The 18,967-nt window shown below is 38.9% G+C and overlaps 1 long non-coding RNA gene across 1 annotated transcript in view; it reads right to left on the bottom strand.

Moving 5' to 3' along the window:
* Nucleotides 1–760: 760 nt before the first annotated feature.
* The window catches only part of LOC145686831 (uncharacterized), a 190,024-nt gene continuing 171,817 nt past the window's right edge, over nt 761–18,967 (bottom strand). The window contains exon 4 of the long non-coding RNA XR_014131654.1: nt 761–1,427. This is a non-coding gene — a long non-coding RNA (uncharacterized LOC145686831). The remainder of the gene's footprint in view (nt 1,428–18,967) is intronic.

Raw genomic sequence — 18,967 nt, forward strand, 5'->3', positions numbered from 1 at the left:
TAAGTATGTTTTCACGCCTTTCTACGTCGAGATATATGGGATGATGGCGTCATAACTTTAAAAAAAAATGTTAAGCCTATTTTCATTATTTTTTGGCGGGCTTACTCTTGCACCTAGAAGATCGAAACTTTGCACAAAAATTCAGTCCACCGAGTAGTATTTATCAGATTTTTTCAGATCTTTGCATTATTAACATAGGGGGGCTCAGAGGGAGAAAAAGGTAAAAAAAGGGGGGATTTTTAACCAAAAATCCCTTTTTTTCGCTATTTTCCAGCCTTAGTTACATGACTGTGACATGTGAATGGTACCGTTTGAAAGGCTGTTCCATTTTGAAGAGAATGGTGTACAAAACATGACCCTAGGATAAATAGGGAAATTTGTTACCTGAGATCAGGGTCTTTTGCGGTAATCTGGGGCACTGTGGGGATCATTTGTAAATATTTTTCCTGCCCTTACTATTCAAGATAGAAGCTTGAAATATTGTACACATATTTAGTACACCCCTTAGTATTTTTAAGTCAATTTTCAGATCTATGTGTTAACACAAGTGGGTCCAGGGGGCTCAAAATTTGAAAAGAAAAAGTTGAGAGAAAAATCCCGATTTATCTCGAACTTTCCCGCCTCAGAGACATGATAGGGAAATGTGAATGAAACCGTTTGAAAGGCTGCCCTATTGTAAATAAAATGAGGTACGAACCATGATCCTACGGTAAATAAGGATGATGCTGTAGCCGTTTGACTGAAAATATATAATTTACCTAAAAAAGCTGGAATTTAAAAGGGTTAATCTGACGATTCGATTGGGATTATGAGTATGGAATGATGAACCGCCACTCCTTACTAACTAAAATTCTACAGCGACTTGTCGAATCTTGAACCCTCATGGTTGGGCTAGCGGTAATAAGAGCACACTGCCTTTAGTCATAAGGTTCCAGGCTCGAACTCCGGTGTGATACAATAAAAAAAAAAAACTACAGTGGTTCAAATTCCAGTCTGAACAGGAGGTTCAGTGGCGAATCTAGAAGGTAAAAACTGGGGGGACAGCCAGAACCCAGACTATGATAGGTAAATCATCAGTTCGCTATAAAATTTCAAAAATAAATAAATAATAGCTTAAATTATTTTTTAACACTCAAAAAACTGATGGCCTAGGCCCCCCGCCCCCGAGCTAGATTCGCTACTGAGTAAGTTACGTCCTATATATGGCATTTCTGCTGGCGAAGGAGGTAAAAATATAAATCAATCGATTGTTTAAGTCTTGAAGGAAAAGAAATACATTCGGCAAGGAACTCCTTTCGTACGCCGTTGAGCAAAACTTGTTCAAAATTATTTTTTCGTGAAAGTGTGGAAGAGATCGTCAACACCTTCTACTCCTTGAGATCAACAACAAAACCATATGCTGTCCATTCTGCAATTGCTCCATAAACCTGAAATAAGAGAAACAGAGAAATGTAAGTTGAAATACTGCCTTTAGATAGTTTAAATAAGAAAACTGCACAGAATTGTATTCACTAACAATATAATAGAATGTTAATTCCTAATTATTCCTCTAACTTTCTCTAAACAGTAATTATATCTACTTCAGAAAAAAACAAATAGCATACAATGTTTCAGTCACCTTTCTTCAATGTTACAACGTTTCAAAAACTACTCTAACAAACGTTTCTGAAACTTTTTTTTTTTTTTTTTTTTTTTTTTTTGGAATCCATATCGTTTTTCGGCTAGTTTTCTCCTCCCCAAGCCTTAAGATTGTCTTCAAATTCCCCGTACACTAGTGGCATCTCTTGACACTAGGCAGAACGCCGTATATTAACGTTACTTGCAGCCTGAGATGTTACTGTATTCTGTTATAAATATGATTTTTTTAAATGTCTATTTACAAACATTCAACGAATAAAATGTTTTAATGAATCTTCCAAACGTTTAACATTTACATCAAAAGAAACAGCGCCGAACGTTTAAAAATATTCAAATATTTAAATTATGAGTAAGAAAATATTTAAAATATTTAAAATATTTAAAGAATTTGCAGAATGTTTAGTTAATTAAATGTTTAATAGTATGTTTACTTTATTAGACGCTTTGCAAAATATTTAGCTGATTACAGGATTGAAAAATATGTACGTAATGGAACGTTTTGCAAAATGGCTAGCTAATTAAAACGTTTCATAAATGATTATATAATGAAACTTATCGAAAAAGTATTCAGCTAGTTAAACATTTTTCGCAAAATATTTGGCTAAATAGACGTTTCACAAAATGTTTGGCTAATAAACCGTTCGTAATATTCTTTCCGGAAAAAGTAGTCAAATTGTATCCTGGAGATGAACAACCCAGAAAACATTGTTGTATTAAGGGTTGTATATCTATCAGGCTATAACCAGAATCAATACATTAAGTTTCCTACACTATACAATGCTTAGGATGTGTTTTATAAGCGTTACAATTCACTGTGTAGAAAACATGTGTCCGAAATGTGTTGGAGTCATGTGATAAAGTCTTCTTTTTTTAACTTTCGATCGGATAGACAATTATGAGATCTTATACTCGTGAATCTGTTTTAGCTACATAAGCAAAAAAATGTACTTTCGTCTCCTGAAAACAGTTGCAGTCTTCAGTGAGGCGTACAGGGGCTAACTTTCAGAAGTTGAAATAAAAAAATCAGGGATTATCCTTTTGAAAAATATCGGAAATTTTGTTTTCCGTTTTTCAAAGACTTTTGCATTTTCAAAAAAATGTTCGTTTCTCGTTTTGAAAATAATTATCGTTTTTCGAAGGTTTATTCGTTTTTCATTTTTGAAAAAAAGATATATTTTAAAGAATGTATTCTTGACTTAATTTTTTAAAAAAGCATGTAGCTATCGAAACAAGCAATTGAAAGTTTCAGAAGTACTGTAGTTGATTGGAGGAGCCTAAGTGTTTTCGAAGGGATGCTGAAACCCCTCCCCGCCGCTCCTAGCTACCAGCCTGGAGTCATGTTTCAATTGGAAGACATCCTTTCCTTTAAAAAAAAAAAAAAAAAAAAAAAATCTTTAGTCTACAGACCATAAACGTGGAAAGCAAGCTTAGGAATAGTGGTTTAAAAAATCCGTAAATGTGATTTTTTTCAAGCGGGGCCTCTGTGGCTTAGTGTTAGAGCGTTCACCTCTGATGCATGGGGTCTTTGGTTCAATCCCAGCTCGTGCCAAGTGAGTTTTGTTGTGGACAAACACTGTGTGCGTGGAGTTTCCTCCCACTTTCTTCATTCCACCATTTCATTCATTTCTCATCATCACCGTTTCATTTAGCCTAGCCGGCATAATCGTGGGGCATAAAACTTAAAGATTTCATTTCATTTCGTGTTCTTCAAAAACAGACCCTAATATGGAATATTGAAATGTTCCATTACCGGGAATCGAACCCGAGTTTGCCGTGTAAAAATGCGAGAACGCTAACCAATTGTGTCTTAACGGATTTCTGAACCCACGACCTTATTGTCCTAATGAGGCAACAAATACAGTACATAACTTACTTTTCTTTAGTATCAATTGACACTTAGGCAACACGAGTGACTCAACAAGACAACCGCATAGAAAACCTGAACAAAATGAAGAGAAGAAAAGGATGCATCGTTGGTCCATGTCTTATGAATAAGGTTGCTCCACCTCCGCGCCAGGAAGTCATGCATAACAAAACGCAACGCTTAAACGTTGAAAGATTGGAATAAAGTAAATAATTTGTTTGCATTCTTCTAACACCTTTTCATTTCAACTCGCGTGTGTGTGTGTGTGTGTGTGTGTGTGTATGTGTTGGCCACTTCTTAGCAGGCAGCGGAGGGAGGAGGAGGATAGTTCCCCCCGCGAGAACCCAGAAACCCCAACCTCTAAATATCCTTTTTTTTACGTCTTTTTATTTTTGGAGGACCCCCTTCCTCGTTTTATTGTGAATCACAGCGTTGCCAGATAGTACATCTAGGAAGCTACTTTTCAGTAGAAACACCGTCATTCAAGGTTCTTTGGCCCAGGCAACTTATAACGTTGTTGTATTATAAGATTGCTGTCGCGCATTTTAACCGAGTTTAACTTTAGCTTCCACATATGAACACATGAGCATAACTTGTTTTCGTACACAATTTTACTTACAACTAATTTGCTCTTTTCCATTCAAATAGCGAACGACTTTTCGTAAAGAGCCTAATTTTTAAATTGCTGATGATACACCGCAGTGCGTGATACGTTTTTACTTCTTTCGAAGCATTTTGATCGAAGGCTAAAATTAATTCCTTGTCTAACTGCTGTTTGGTGGCTCATGGAAAAAAGTTAAGCTCTACTGCAGAGTTGCAATCTACCAAATAGTTTCCCTAACCACTCTTCAAATTACCAATTTCCGATAACTATTTATGAAAACAGAACACGTAGGTAACTGAGAGACTATCACGTTTGTGTTTGGTGATTCCGGAACAAGGTTCGATTCCCAAAGCTAACTACGTATTGCGAGGTAATTCACAAATTTTTGTAATAGATACGAATTGCAGAACTGGAGTGAGATTGTCGGCAAGGATTCTAGCTCCCAACTGTGCGGTTATGGTTCCATTCAGGCCCATAGCCAGAACAGTAAGATAGTGGAGGCTGAAGCATTTTTGGAGGGAGGGGAACTTAAGTTCACATTACATTCATATAAACGAGCTCCTTCCTGGCTAACAAGTAAGCGGTTAGCGTACGCGCCTTTAGCGTGGGAGACCCGGGTTCAATTCCTGGGGGAAGCTCATGTGGGTACATGTCTCAAATAGTCTTGCTGTTGAAAAGGATGACCAACTCAAACTCAACACAACACTCATAAAACATAACAACGAATAATTGAAAGTTTCAGATATGCTCAAGGTTGTCTCAGCGGGGCTCAGCTCCCCTGAGCAACCTCTAGTTATGAGCCAGATACGACTCGTGATGGTGGTGTAAGTTTTACTCTTGTCCCAATTTCACTCAGAGGTTAAGCCAGGCCCTGTCCAAAATGGGCATGGGAAAAATGTGGGATCAAGGCGGCCAGAGAGAGCTTGTGACCACACCAGAAGTGCCCCCAAGCAAGTTTTAGGGTGCATATTACGAACGAGAGTTTTTTTTTCTGGGGGGCTGACTTTTTATTGGAAACGACACAAATATTCAGATAGGTAACTAGCTAGAAAATCTTATTAATTATAAAGACAAAAAGTTTCGAAACTGAATTAAATTTAGTCTACAAATCAAGCTATATTGGTTTTGTGACATCCAACACCGGTCTCTTGGACTACTTTTTTTCTCTCGTGGTGGGGGGAGAACAGTAAATTTGGGGAGATTATACCCAAGCACTTGAAGGAAGGGGTTGGGCAACGCTGGACTACATCACTCTGTATCGTACAAAAATGGGGTTCGAGCAAGGATTAATTTCATAACCTTTCCGGATAAGGCTGATTTTTGTGTATAGACCTTAATATAATACAGTACCTTAATATAAAAATATTTTTTATTTTTCCATGTCTTGCCCAAAGGGGAGGTTAAACCCCGATTTGCATACGCTATTGACATCACCTCATGTATGTGCCGAAGTCATAACGTCCACTCAGCCCTCTTGCCTCATACAGCTCGTCCAAAAGGGGGTTGTCGTTTTATATACACAAGTAATGTCCAAGTACCATTTATCGACAACTAATCCATTAAACTATGTGTACCAATGCCAGATATTCGTTTTCTCAAAAACCTGTTATTGGGCTATTTGTATAATTTTACCACATATTAGTACTGTCAGCAACAAATGTTCTTTCAATTTCGTAAAATTTATTTTGGGAATAACGGTGGTATAGCTGGAAAGTACGACGGCGGTATGGCTTGAACATATATAAAATTATATTACTTTTAATTTACCGAAAATTGTACTCAAATTGTTCTTCCATTTTGAATTTATTTACGAAGCTAATTTCACCAAAGGGAAAGAACTTTTGTCGCTGACTGTACAACCTTATACGTAATTCCAATAAAACGTGTAAGGTGTTATCATTTTTTTTTTAATTTTACACACCCACACACACAAATCATTTATTTGACTCTCTTTCGGAGTTAGATTAGTATTATATGATTTCATAGACATTCAGCCAATAGGCAGTTGGCCAAATTAAGTTGGTAGCCAACTTAACAGAATCAATCTGTAAGTTGGCCATTTTTTAACTAAGTTGACATTTCCTGTGAAACCACGTTTCGCAAACGTAGACAGGTCTCACCTTATAGTTCTGATACTTACACACACACACACACACAAATCAAATTAAGCTATGGAAACTGATTGATACTTGAAATGGAAATAAATGTTACGTAATCTGTAATTTTACATTCCATTGCTATGTTTTTCAGGTTACAAATGCTGTATAATTAACGAAAACAAATAGTTATGAAAGAATTGGTGGAGTGTTTTTATAATTTTTTAGCGTCCTTTTCAGCAGTTAAGCTATATGAGACGTGAATGTACAGCTAACGCAGGATCAGTACAATTTGAGCTACCGCAGGGAATCGAACTCGGATCTCCCAAGCCACATACGCTAACCTCTTAGCCAAGAGGAATCTCAATTGGTGAAATGGAGATGTAGAAGGAAGAAAACGGCAAAACCTCGAGAAAAAACATGGGCACGATATTATCCACCACAAATCCACATAGCCAGGGGCCCCTCGCACTAGAGGTAAGCGCTCTACACTTAAAAAAAAAATGGTTTTCTCTTTCTATCACTTCTGAGTAATATCAGATTCGCCAAGGACACGAACAGACGCGTAATTTGGTGACAACAGGGGCCATTTCCTCCCTGAATTTGAAAAACATATACTAAGCTGTTTTAAACAACTTATATACTAAGTTGTTGATAGAAACGTAAAATTTTTGTGTCGATGGACTATCTTGCATCTTCTCTTGGCAAAATTTGAAGTAACACTACTAGACACGAACACGGAAATAATGAGGACGGTTTTTAAAAAAATGTCCATGCTCGGGATATTCAGAATAGCGTTTCAGACGGTTTTGCTTAGAGCACTCCGGCTTTTTCTTTCTAATGTGGAATAAGAATGTGGTCAGAAAAGGGAAAAAAATCCACAGACACCATGTTTTCCATTACAAAGTCACAAAACTTGAAATCAGTTATTATTTCAGGGGGTGGCCCGGGGCAAATCTGACGTCTTGAGCTAGGAAACTCCCTCAAGGACCGTGCCTCTGATCATGCTCAATGTGGATTATCAGTAATTTGGCTGTACTTTGGTATATTCTATTGAAATTTCTCTCCGGAGAAATCTTCTGAACCCATCATTGCATGGAATCAAACCAAGAACTGTTTGCATCAAAAGTGAGGACGTTAGCACTGACCCAGTGTTTCTCCCACACCCCTTTCCAATCACAATAAAATATTGTCCACAATACTATTTCATGCGCTGTGGTGTCAGTTTGTTTATTTTTGTCGATCAGTTCTAAGGTAGAGAGATATATGCATACTTTTGTATATAGTTACTGAATGCTTGCAGTGAAGAAAAAGTGTTTCGTCCCCTGAACAGATGGCAACCCTTGTGCACCGAGGGATACAGTCTTGAAAAGAAAAGAAACCAGACTTGGTGAGATGTTGTTCTACGTGGTTGCGGTTCGTTGATGTGTCCTCGGGCAACCAGGTGCTAGAAAATGTTTTTACTTCAGCTGGGTCCAGCAGGGAAAGAGAGAGAGAAAGATCTACGGTGTACGGTATTCATTCACTTGGCGCGTAGGTTACATCTTTCTCTCTCTCTCTCTCATCCTCGCACTAAGCTCAAAAAATTTCCAAGCATTTCCAATACACCGTTGTCAGATCGTGAAACTACAAATGAGTGTAACCGAGTATGATAAACTGGAAATTAAAGAATCACTAATTAATTCTTAATTTGCATTTAATGGAATAAAATTAGTCCTTAAATCTTGTGATACATTATAATAACAATCTAGTGATTATTCTCAGCAATGTGGCTAAAGTATGTGCTTTATTGAGCGTGATATTGGGTTTGATCCCCTGTATTTCTCTCGGATAAGTCGCACTTTAAGAGGCCTAATCACTGCGAAATTAAAATACAACTAATTTTACAGTAATTATATGGTATCTTTACATAGATAAAAGATCATTGAAAAGTGGAACAAGATCTCCCTAGACAACATTATTTTGCATTAGGTACCGTTATCATGAGTCAACTAGTAGCTTTCCGTTTGCAGCCATTTAGAAACGAGAAAATAAATGCCGATTTTCTAAATGGCTGGAAATCGCAAGCAGATAAGTGTGTCTTGATAACGGTATCTCATGTAAAATAATATTGTCTAGGGCGGTCTTGTTCCACATTTCGATTATCTTTTATCTATTTGAATATATCACATAACTACTGTAAAATTAGCGGTATTTAAATTTCGCCATGTCTGATATAGCCTCAGTATTGAAAAGGGTGTTAAACTCTAATTGGTTGGATGGATTTGAATTTACTGTCTCTCTCAGCATCGAGGATGTATCAGACAGTACAGCTTAACATGGGATCCGAAACACATGAGCTTCCACCGGGAATCGAAATCGGACCTCGGACTCCGAAGACACATGATCACTGTGTTCGTCCATCATAAATCTCATTTGGCGAGAACTGAAATCGATGCAGAGACCCACGCACCAGAGGTGAACATTGCCGCTGCTATTACTATTATTATTAAGAGTAGAAGTCACACTTACATTGCATTACATTAACGCATACGCAATACCATGTCAGTGTGTTACAATTAAGAAATCTGAGATATTGTTCGCCCAGTCCGTGGACCTCCCCAACGGTCTATTCCCAAAGTGAGCAACCGTTTATTTTTACTGATATGCTTAGAGTCTAAATCTGAAGTACTATCTTAGCATATAACTACGTTAATTTCAGAGACACTTTGAAACTTACCCATTTTTTAAAATTGTTATATTTATGCATTTGTGTTTTGGGTCCCATAGTTTTAACCTTAAGCTAATGGAGCTGATGAAAAATGAAAACCGAAAGGACAATACAGTAACACTCCATCATTAAACGGGATTTGAACTCCAGACAGATCTAGAGTTCGTCAACCTAATTTTTAAACCGCTCAACCAACTCGATTCTTCTTTGTGGTTAAAGAGTTCACATTTTCGCCGTTCACACGTGAAATCGGGTCTAGGTCAAAACCCCCACAGCCAAAACCCCCACACTCAAGAAATGTCAAAACGCCCACACGATCGGTCATAACCCCCACACAAATGGACAAATCCCCCAAACGCACGAACGGTCAAAACCCCCACAGCCAAAACCCCCACACTCAAGAAATGTCAAAACGCCCACACGATCGGTCATAACCCCCACACAAATGGACAAATCCCCCAAACGCACGAACGGTCAAAATCCCCACAGCCAAAACCCCCACACTCAAGAAATGTCAAAACGCCCACACGATCGGTCAAAACCCCCACACAAATGGACAAAACTCCCACACATAGCAACGGTCACAATCTCCACATAAATGGACAAAACCCCCACACAAATGGACAAAACCCCCACACAATCGGACAAATCCCCCACACTCTGAAAATGCCGTGATTGCACGTCTTTGTTGCGGCTCTTTACGACGCCCACCTTAGTGTTTCTGTCATTACAAAACAGTGCAAGAAGAATAGTTGCAACATCGGTTTAAGTGGAATAAAAAATGTTATTAAAAAGTACAAGGGCAAGACATACAACCAGGATCATTTCAGAGTGTGGGAGATTTGACCGATTGTGTGGGAGTTTTGTCCATTTGTGTGGGGGTTTTGTCCATTTATGTGGGGATTGTGACCGTTGCTATGTGTGGCTGTTTTGTCCATTTGTGTGGGGGTTTTGACCGATTGTGTGGGCGTTTTGACATTTCTTGAGTGTGGGGGTTTTGGCTGTGGGGGTTTTGACCGTTCGTGCGTTTGGGGGATTTGTCCATTTGTGTGGGGGTTATGACCGATCGTGTGGGCGTTTTGACATTTCTTGAGTGTGGGGGTTTTGGCTGTGGGGGTTTTGACCGTTCGTGCGTTTGGGGGATTTGTCCATTTGTGTGGGGGTTATGACCGATCGTGTGGGCGTTTTGACATTTCTTGAGTGTGGGGGTTTTGGCTGTGGGGGTTTTGACCGTTCGTGCGTTTGGGGGATTTGTCCATTTGTGTGGGGGTTATGACCGATCGTGTGGGCGTTTTGACATTTCTTGAGTGTGGGGGTTTTGGCTGTGGGGGTTTTGACCGGTTCCCGTGAAATCTGGGTTTGAACCCTAGTGTGGGAACACATATTTCGGATCGTATATTAAATTTAGTTCTATGACTCTTGTACACCCAGTGTTACAAAGAGATGGTACACCCCGAACATTGGAAATCCTTTGGAAAATACGACTTTACTCAATGGTGCATGGGGTTAGAGTCTTTATCTCTGGTGCATGGGGTCAGTGGTTCGATCCCCCGGTCAAAAATTTTCTGGTGGACAACATCGTGTCCGTGGATTTTCTCGGGGGTACTCCTGCTTTCTGCCATATCTCATTTCAAGTATTCATCATTCACTTGCCTTAAGTCTTCATCCCGGCGAAATTAAAATACCGCTAATTTTACAGTAATTATGTGATATCTTCAAATAGATAAAAGATAATTAAAATTTGGAACAAGAGCGCCCTAGACAATATTATTTTGCATTAGGTACCGTTATCACGAGTCACCTAGTAGCTTTCCGTTTGCAGCCATTTAGAAACGAGAAAATAAATGCCGATTTTCTAAATGGCTGGAAATCGAAAGCAGATAAGTGTGTCGTGATAACGGTATCTCATGTAAAATAATATTGTCTAGGGCGCTCTTGTTCCACATTTCGATTATCTTTTATCTATTTGAAGATATCACACAATTACTGTAAAATTAGCGGTATTTTAATTTCGCCGGGATGAAGACTCTTAATCGTCGTCTCCCATAGCCTAACGGGCCTAATGGGACGTTAAACTACAAGATTTCGATTTACGTCTCGAAATCGAGACAAAAATTGCCATCTCGTCTCGAATTTAAAAATATCTTGTCTTGTGTGCAACACGACTTCAAACGTTATTAAACTTTAACAATAAAGTATAGCGGAAGTTCTGAACAAAACAGTTTACAATGACAATAGTGAAAAAAAAATCGACAATAAATCCCATTTCAACTCTTTTGACCTTCACATTATTCCAATCTTGTTCTTTTCGATACTTAATGATAGCTTCCAGAGCGCGCCACGCAGTCTATCTGTAGAAGTAGCGGCGACTGTAATATTAACTAACCCTCACTTTCATATTCAACCCCTCCTCCTATTCTAAGGGTGGCGCCATGCCTCACTCACCCAGTGTCACTCTTGAATGGAGTTCATCGGTATTCGGGTTGCGCGTTCAATTGAGTCATTCCTGCCCCGTGACGTACTTCCGATATTATATCAGTCAGCGAAGAGTAATAACCCGGAGGGAATTCCTCAGTGGAAGCACACATTGGGATCGTAGAAGCTAAGCGTTGGATTTCTACGCTGCTTCTCTTCACTCTGGTTACAATCCGAATGGAATTCTTTTTTCTGTCTTTTTTTGTTAGTTATGAAAGAACGCGACACTCAAATTACCGTCACAAAACTATGCTTATTCCTGCATCGTCCCTGGGGGTTTATTTTCTGTATGGTAATTAATTAACTTCTATTGATTATCACTGTAAGCAGTGCTTCTCAACCTTTTCTGACTGACGACACATTTGATTGTGTGATACACCAAGGTCGGCTACATAGTGACCAGATGAAGGCCAGTCAATTGAGTTGATTTTGAGTTTAACGTCCCGTTCAGCAGCGAGGCTATATGAGACGTGGACCTACTGATTAACGTGGAATCCGAACCACATGAGCTCCCGAAGGCCAGTCAAGCGAGTTAGATGGCAGTAGGAGAGGGTGTGGAGAGACAGCTTGATTGCATTGACTATGTGTCTCAGTCACAAACTTAGATTAAGCAGGGAGCACTTTGGGTAAGTGCTAGAGTGCTCACCTCTGGTGTTAGAGGACCACTGCTTCAATCCCAGCCCATGTGAGTTTATGGTGAACAACATCTTCTTTGTGGGTTTTCCCACAGTTCTCGGGATTCACTTTCCGCCATTTATTTCATGCTCATTTACTTTAATTAACAATCCATCTCATTTAACGTAAAGGGCAATAGGGTTGGCCAGTAGATGAGACAATACAGAATTTTCATGTCGAGAAATGAGAAAAAACAAAGTGCTTCCAATAGAACAAAAAAAAAAAAATTGGCGTCTACTCCAACGCCATCTATTAGCGATCGGCTGAACTAGGTCCACTCAGCAACTAACACGTGGTCAGCTCGCTGTGTCGCTCTGACAGGTGTATCAAGAGCTTTCTAGACCTAGTTGCCGTCACGTCTTTTATTCACGTGACTGCCCAGTTTACCTCACGACGCTGGGTGAAAGCTGGAAATTGGAAAGCACCGGCCAGGAGTCGAACCTGGAACATGAGTCCAATGCTCTTAGACTACTAGACTACAGCGTCTCCTCTATGCTCATTCACTCTAATTAACAATATGTCCTTCTTAACTAAAGGGCAATAGGGTTGGCCAGAGACGAGACAGAGTTTTAATGTCGAAATAAGAGACGAAACAAAGTTTTTTTTTTTTTTCAATAGCAACACGTATGTTTTCCGGGAAACGACATGGAATGAAATCTTTAGGCTAAGGGAGACGGGTGATTAAATCAAGTGAATGATACTGGTGCTGGAATGAGAATATGGGAATGATGTGATTACCTCTAGAAAATCCAAGGACACGATGTTGTCCACCAAAAAATTTCTTGGACGGAGATCGAACCAGTGATTCTACGCACCAAAGGTAAGCAAGCGCTCTACTATTGAGCCATCGTGTCCTCCTACATTTTCCGAGTGAAAGCATCACTTACACATCCTTTTGAGAAGAGACAATGTCTCGTAGGCAACCCTCTGTCTCGTAGGCAATCATCTGTCTCGTAGGCCTCTGTCTCGTAGGCAACCCTCTGTCTCGTGGGCCTCTGTCTTGTAGGCCTCTGTCTCGTAGGCAACCCTCTGTCTCGTAGGCAACCCTCTGTCTCGTGAGCCTCTGTCTTGTAGGCCTCTGTCTCGTGGGCAACCCTGAAGGGCATAATCATGGGACGTAAGACTGCGAATCGTGTAACACTAAAACGTTCTTTGAGATATAAGACTTGGGTGAATGAGATTGAACGGTGTAACTCATGAGATTCGAGCAATTTCTCGTTTCGTCAACGAGACGAAAATTGTCATCTCGTCTCGTCTCGTCTCGAATTTGAGAATGTAATTGACGTCTCTTTGGACAAAACTAGTCAAATCTCACAGTTTCAATTTCGGTTACTACTTCTTGAATTTTTGCGTCCGCAATCTTTTAAACACAAAGACGGATGTACAGCGTCTCTTAAAAACTTTGTAAATCAAATTCTTTGCTCTGGTATTTACTAGTTGAAAGGTATATGAGGACGTATATTTCAAAAAACAAGATTTTTTTTTAGTATTGACTTCAGTAGTTACTTTATCTGAGCGTAGGAAACAGCAAAGTAGTGAAAATGTAATTTGTCAGTATTATTGATTCCTTCCTGAGCAGCAGCGATTCAAAACTGGTCACAGCAACTCGTTTCGTAGGAGACCGGAAAACGCAAGTAAGCATTAGAAGAAGAAGACAACTAGAACACCGAAGGACGGGGCTTCATGAAGTGGTTTATCTTTTTTTTTTTTTTTTTGTTACTTTATTTTATTTATTTAGTTATTTTGTCCAAATCGGCAGTGCAGCTTTATTATTACGAAAGGATGTGACGTATTTAACCAGATTCAGTATACTGCTTCTCGGCAAGATGGCCATACAAAGAAAGCGAAGAATAAAAACGTCTGTAAGAAACAAGTGACCGCTGCAGAGAGCGTCTGTGTGTGTGTTGTGGATGTGGATGCGTATTTCGGCCAATGATCCTACGGCCTTTCTGGCCATCATCCAGCCACGGAGACAACGAGTAACATAGATCTTCTTCTCCGTGTGACCACGAGAAATGGATATGGGGGTGCTTCTACTACGGCTAAACGTTCTTCTCTCTCTCTACATTTTTACATTCAGTTTCACTCTTTATTACGTACACTAAGTAAATATAACTATAGCCTTCCCGCTGATCTAATATGACTAGCACAAGGGTGGCCAAAGGTTCGATTCCCGGTGGAAGAGCCTTGAAAATTTTGAACACATTTGAAATCATCCCGCTTAAAACTGTAGGTCCACATATCGTATGCCATTGGTTCTGAAAAGGCCACTAAAATCTAATTGAACTAAACAACTCTTGAAATGAAATGAACCGAAATCTTTCCGTTTAACGTCCTACGTTATGACTGTTAGGCTAAGGGAGACGGAAGAGTATGGCAAGTGAACGACGATGGAAGAATTGGTAGATTGAAAATGTGGGAGGAAACGGGAGTATCCCGAGAAAACCTACGGACATGATGTTGTCCACCACAAACTTATTTGGCAGGGGATCAAACCAGAAACCCTGTGCAACAAAGGCAAGCGCAGTACCACTGACCCACTATGCCCTTCCTCATCAACCAACTCTTAACTGTAACACTAATTATTGGTAGTGTTTCACAAGAGACGAGATGATAAAACTACTGTCACAGGCATATCCCATTGAAATCCAAAGGAAACCCTGGGAATATTTCCATTATTCCATTATCCTTAAAACTTCTATTGTGACAGGTATATCCCACTGAAATTCAAATGAAGTCTCGTGAATATTTCCATTATCCTTGAAGTTTCTACTGTGACAGCTACATCCCATTGAAATCTAAGGAAAATCCCGAGAATATTTCCATTATCCTTAAAAGTTCTACTGTGACAGGCATACCTTCATTGAAATCCAAATAAAATCCTGTGAATACTTCTGTTATCCTTAAAGTTTCTACTGTGACAGCTAAATCCCATCGAAATCCAAAGGAAATCACGTGAATATTTCCATTATCCTTAATGGCAGGATATATTAGGTGACATATTAGTATGATACTCGTTGATTTTATCATCCGTAAGGTAGTCAGTGGCTTTATTACTCGTACGATATTCAATGATGCCTTTCTTATCAGATGACAACTTTGTTATCCTATGACGTTAAATGATGACTTCGTTATCCGTATGATATTCGGTGATGACTTTATTATCCGTATGATATTCGGTGATGACTTTAATATCCGTATGATATTCGGTGATGACTTTAATATCCGTATCACATACTATCTATATTACTGGTAACCAGAATGTTTCTGGATAGGTATAGGATATGTTGGTTGTATATACAAAGGACGTCTCTTGGGCATAGATGTTTTATTATATGTGTTGTGGAATTTAGGACATTATGTGAGATGTTAAGCTAGCTTAATTTCGATTTCTTGTTGGAATGACAAAATAACTAAAAGATCTTCGTCAAATTGATCTACATCAGGAATCGAACGCAGGAACTCCAATCACATTATTACTATTAAAGCCCATTCTTGTGTTCCATTTGGATTGTTTATGGAACGCCTCTACAAGAGCTGAACGATTTATATTTACCGAGAATAGCAATTGAAAGCGTTTCCATTTCTGTAATGCAACTAATACCAAAAAGTGTGGAGCCGAAACAAATCTTGCGGGGGAATTCTTTCAATATGATGAGGGTTCGAGTAAAAAAAGGGACTTGTACAAATGTTATGACTTTTTCCTCCACATAAGCCCTTGAAGCGTTTCCCAATCTACCAGCAACCAATTGCAATAAGAGAGAGAGAGAAGGAGAGAGGCTTTCTTCATCTACTGAAGGGGTGAGGGAATTGGGGGGTGCACAGGGGTGGTTCATAGCAATCGAGAGAATAAGGGCAACCAACCTTTCCAATATCATCAAATATATCACGTCACTCGAGCCATGTACGACTCTCGAAGGAGCAATGTTAAGAGACGACACTTTTTCCAGCTTCTCATACCACGCGCTTTAAACGGCAACGGAATTGAACAATTTAACCTCCCTCCTTTTATACGAAGATCCCACACTCTTCGCACACACACTCACACACGACCACATATTCTAATAGCGCCACTCTTCTTTCGCTGTCTCTTCAGATCAAGTGCATGTGTACGTTTCTCTGTAGCAATTGAAACACTTCGCTTCTATTAGATTCTTTTATTTACTTCATGGTGCGGACGAGTAGGCAAGGGTCTTGTTTTGTATCTCAGAGTACTGGCTTCGATTGCAATATCATCTATATGTGCAAAGTTCCAACTTCGTAATTTAGGGGTATTGTCGCGTGTACCGAAATAAATTTTTGTACGTAGAAGAACGTAGCGAAGCTGATTACACATAAGTTTCATATCATCGCTGCGCCTTCAGAAATCGCTAAGTGCAAAATTCAAAATTGTAAAAGGGGAGGGGGGTAAAAACGAATTCATTGTTTGTTAGGAGGCAGGACAAAAATCAGATATGTGCAGCTGTTGGGCGAAATTATTGTATTATTGTTACATTTTTTAACTATGAAACAACTATGTTTCTTTAACACCATCTAGCGAAAAATGTTAGAAACAATTTGACCGCTATATCACATGACGGATTTTGTTTGATGATGTCATTACTCCTTAAAAGGACGATATCACAGAAGGGTCTCTGCAGGTAGATGCAGTACAGTAAACTGCTCCTGTATGTGTAAAACCAACGTTTTCAACAAATACTGCACAGATTTATCTCCGTTAAAACAAAAGGTATCCATTGAATTTATTCTGCGGCAATCAATTCTGGATTCTTATTATCCAACTCACTAAGATTCTTCTAAGATGGTTCACACCATTGTTCCACTTTCTTTTTCATATGCCCACAGGTTTTCGCTCTAGGCTTCCCAACTAGAGCTCTAGACGTATTGTACACATGAGCGACATTCTTCGTCTATAGAGTCTAGGCTCTATTATTCAAATGATATTCGGTGACGATTTTATTAATCGTATGATATTAGGTTGTGATTTTGTTAACCCAATGACAGTCGGTGACTTTATTATCTAACACTGTAAAAAATAATTTCTTAAATTTGTTAGAAACCGTTTGTTATCTGTACATCGAGACAATATTTTCTTAGAAATGAGATTCGGCAATTCTTATTCATAAGGAAAGTAGCAGTATATTTTCTCGTTTTGCTTTATACAACCTCATTGACCTTCCTTCATTTCTCATTAATAAGAGTTTCAAACTCTTATTTCTAAGAAAAGATATTCTCGGTGCACAGATAAGAAACGGTTTCTCAGATTTAAGAAAGTATTTTTAACAATGAAACGATATTCGGTGACGATGTTATTATTCGTATGATATTCGGTGGTGATTTTATTAGCCGTATGACCGTCGGTGAGTTTATTATCCAAATGATATTTGATGACGACTTTATTATTCGTATGATTCGGTGGTGATTTTGTTAACCGTATGACAGGCGGACATTTTATTATCCAAATGACTTTATTATTTCATTATATTAGATATCATCCACATGATATTCAGTGACAACTTCATTATCCGTATAGTACTTGGTTATTTATTGTTTGTATGATATTAGGTCAGGATATTATTATGCATATGATATTAGTTGATGACTTTATTACATTTATATGATATTCGCTGTAAATTCACGTCTCATATATCCTCGAGGCTGCAAAGGGACGCTAAAGTCCAATCCATCCAGAGCAACAAACCAGATAAACGACAAATATAAGTACTTATATCTATTATAGAATCCTTTATTCTTAACCATGTTTAACTTCGAACTTTGAAGTGTGGCGTTAAGTACTAAGTACTCAAACCAAGAACTTGAATGAAGTGAAGTCTACCGGAACGTGTCACGCGGGAAAATGGTAGAACAAAAAAAAAAAAAATCAAAATCAAAAGAGGTACTGGCATAGTTGGTTAAGGGTATTCTGCTGAAGACTGCAAAAATGGAATGAGGTAAGGGACAACATGGAATGAAGTAAAACAAAGAAAGACGAATTCCAATATATATTAGAGAGAGAGAGAGAGAGAGGGGGGGTGCAAACGAAACGGGAAGAAAAGAAAAGACAGCAAAGAAAAAGAAAAATCCCTGAGGAACCATATACAACGTCATAATTTGTGATAAATTTCTGGTCACGTTTGGCGCGAAGAAAGATTGGTAACGGAGCGGTATTGAGTTGAAAGCTAGGCGAAGGAGTTGGTGAAGGGAAAAGGGGGAGGGCATGAGGGAGTATCCATCCACCCCTCACCTCTACACAGAGTCATCGAAATGAAACAGAGAGAACGAAACGAAAGAGTCTTTCTTGAACAAGGGACCGAATGAAATGCGCACACACACGGCACCTGAAGTGTGACAAATGACGATGTTCGTTATATTCAAGTACGCTCTTCTTTGTAGAAGGCTCTACAACTCCTACTGTCCACGAAGGCTTCGAAGACAAGCACTTCGGTACACTGACCGTACAAGCCTTCCAGTGTATGAGACGCCAGGCGCGAAAAGACAACCTTTTCATTTTGTGCAGATCCTTTCTTTTTTCATTTTTACTTTTATTATTATTATTATTTCTTTTTTAAATCTTCATCCCACGCACATAGTGCATATGTAACATGTATAGTGGCAACTATGATGACAGGTAATGCAGAACAAAGTTCTTCTCTATACACATGTATTTACATAAAAGATTTTATTTCACGCATTCTTGAATTGTATCTCCCCCTTTTGAAAGAAGATTTTTCATTCCCGAATCTCGTCCTTTGAATATACTTGGTCTTTTGTGTTCCTTTAACATATTTTATTTAATTAAGTTTGACTACATAAGCTTTAATTAATCTTTTAACACGCCACATGGTTATATTATAAAACTTTAAATAGGAAAAGTGGAGCGTTTACTTCAGGTGAGTGAGGTCCCT

Source organism: Thermobia domestica, chromosome 5 (assembly GCF_964235325.1).
Source record: "Thermobia domestica chromosome 5, izTheDome1.hap1.1, whole genome shotgun sequence".
In the NCBI taxonomy this organism is placed as follows: Eukaryota; Metazoa; Arthropoda; class Insecta; order Zygentoma; family Lepismatidae; genus Thermobia; species Thermobia domestica.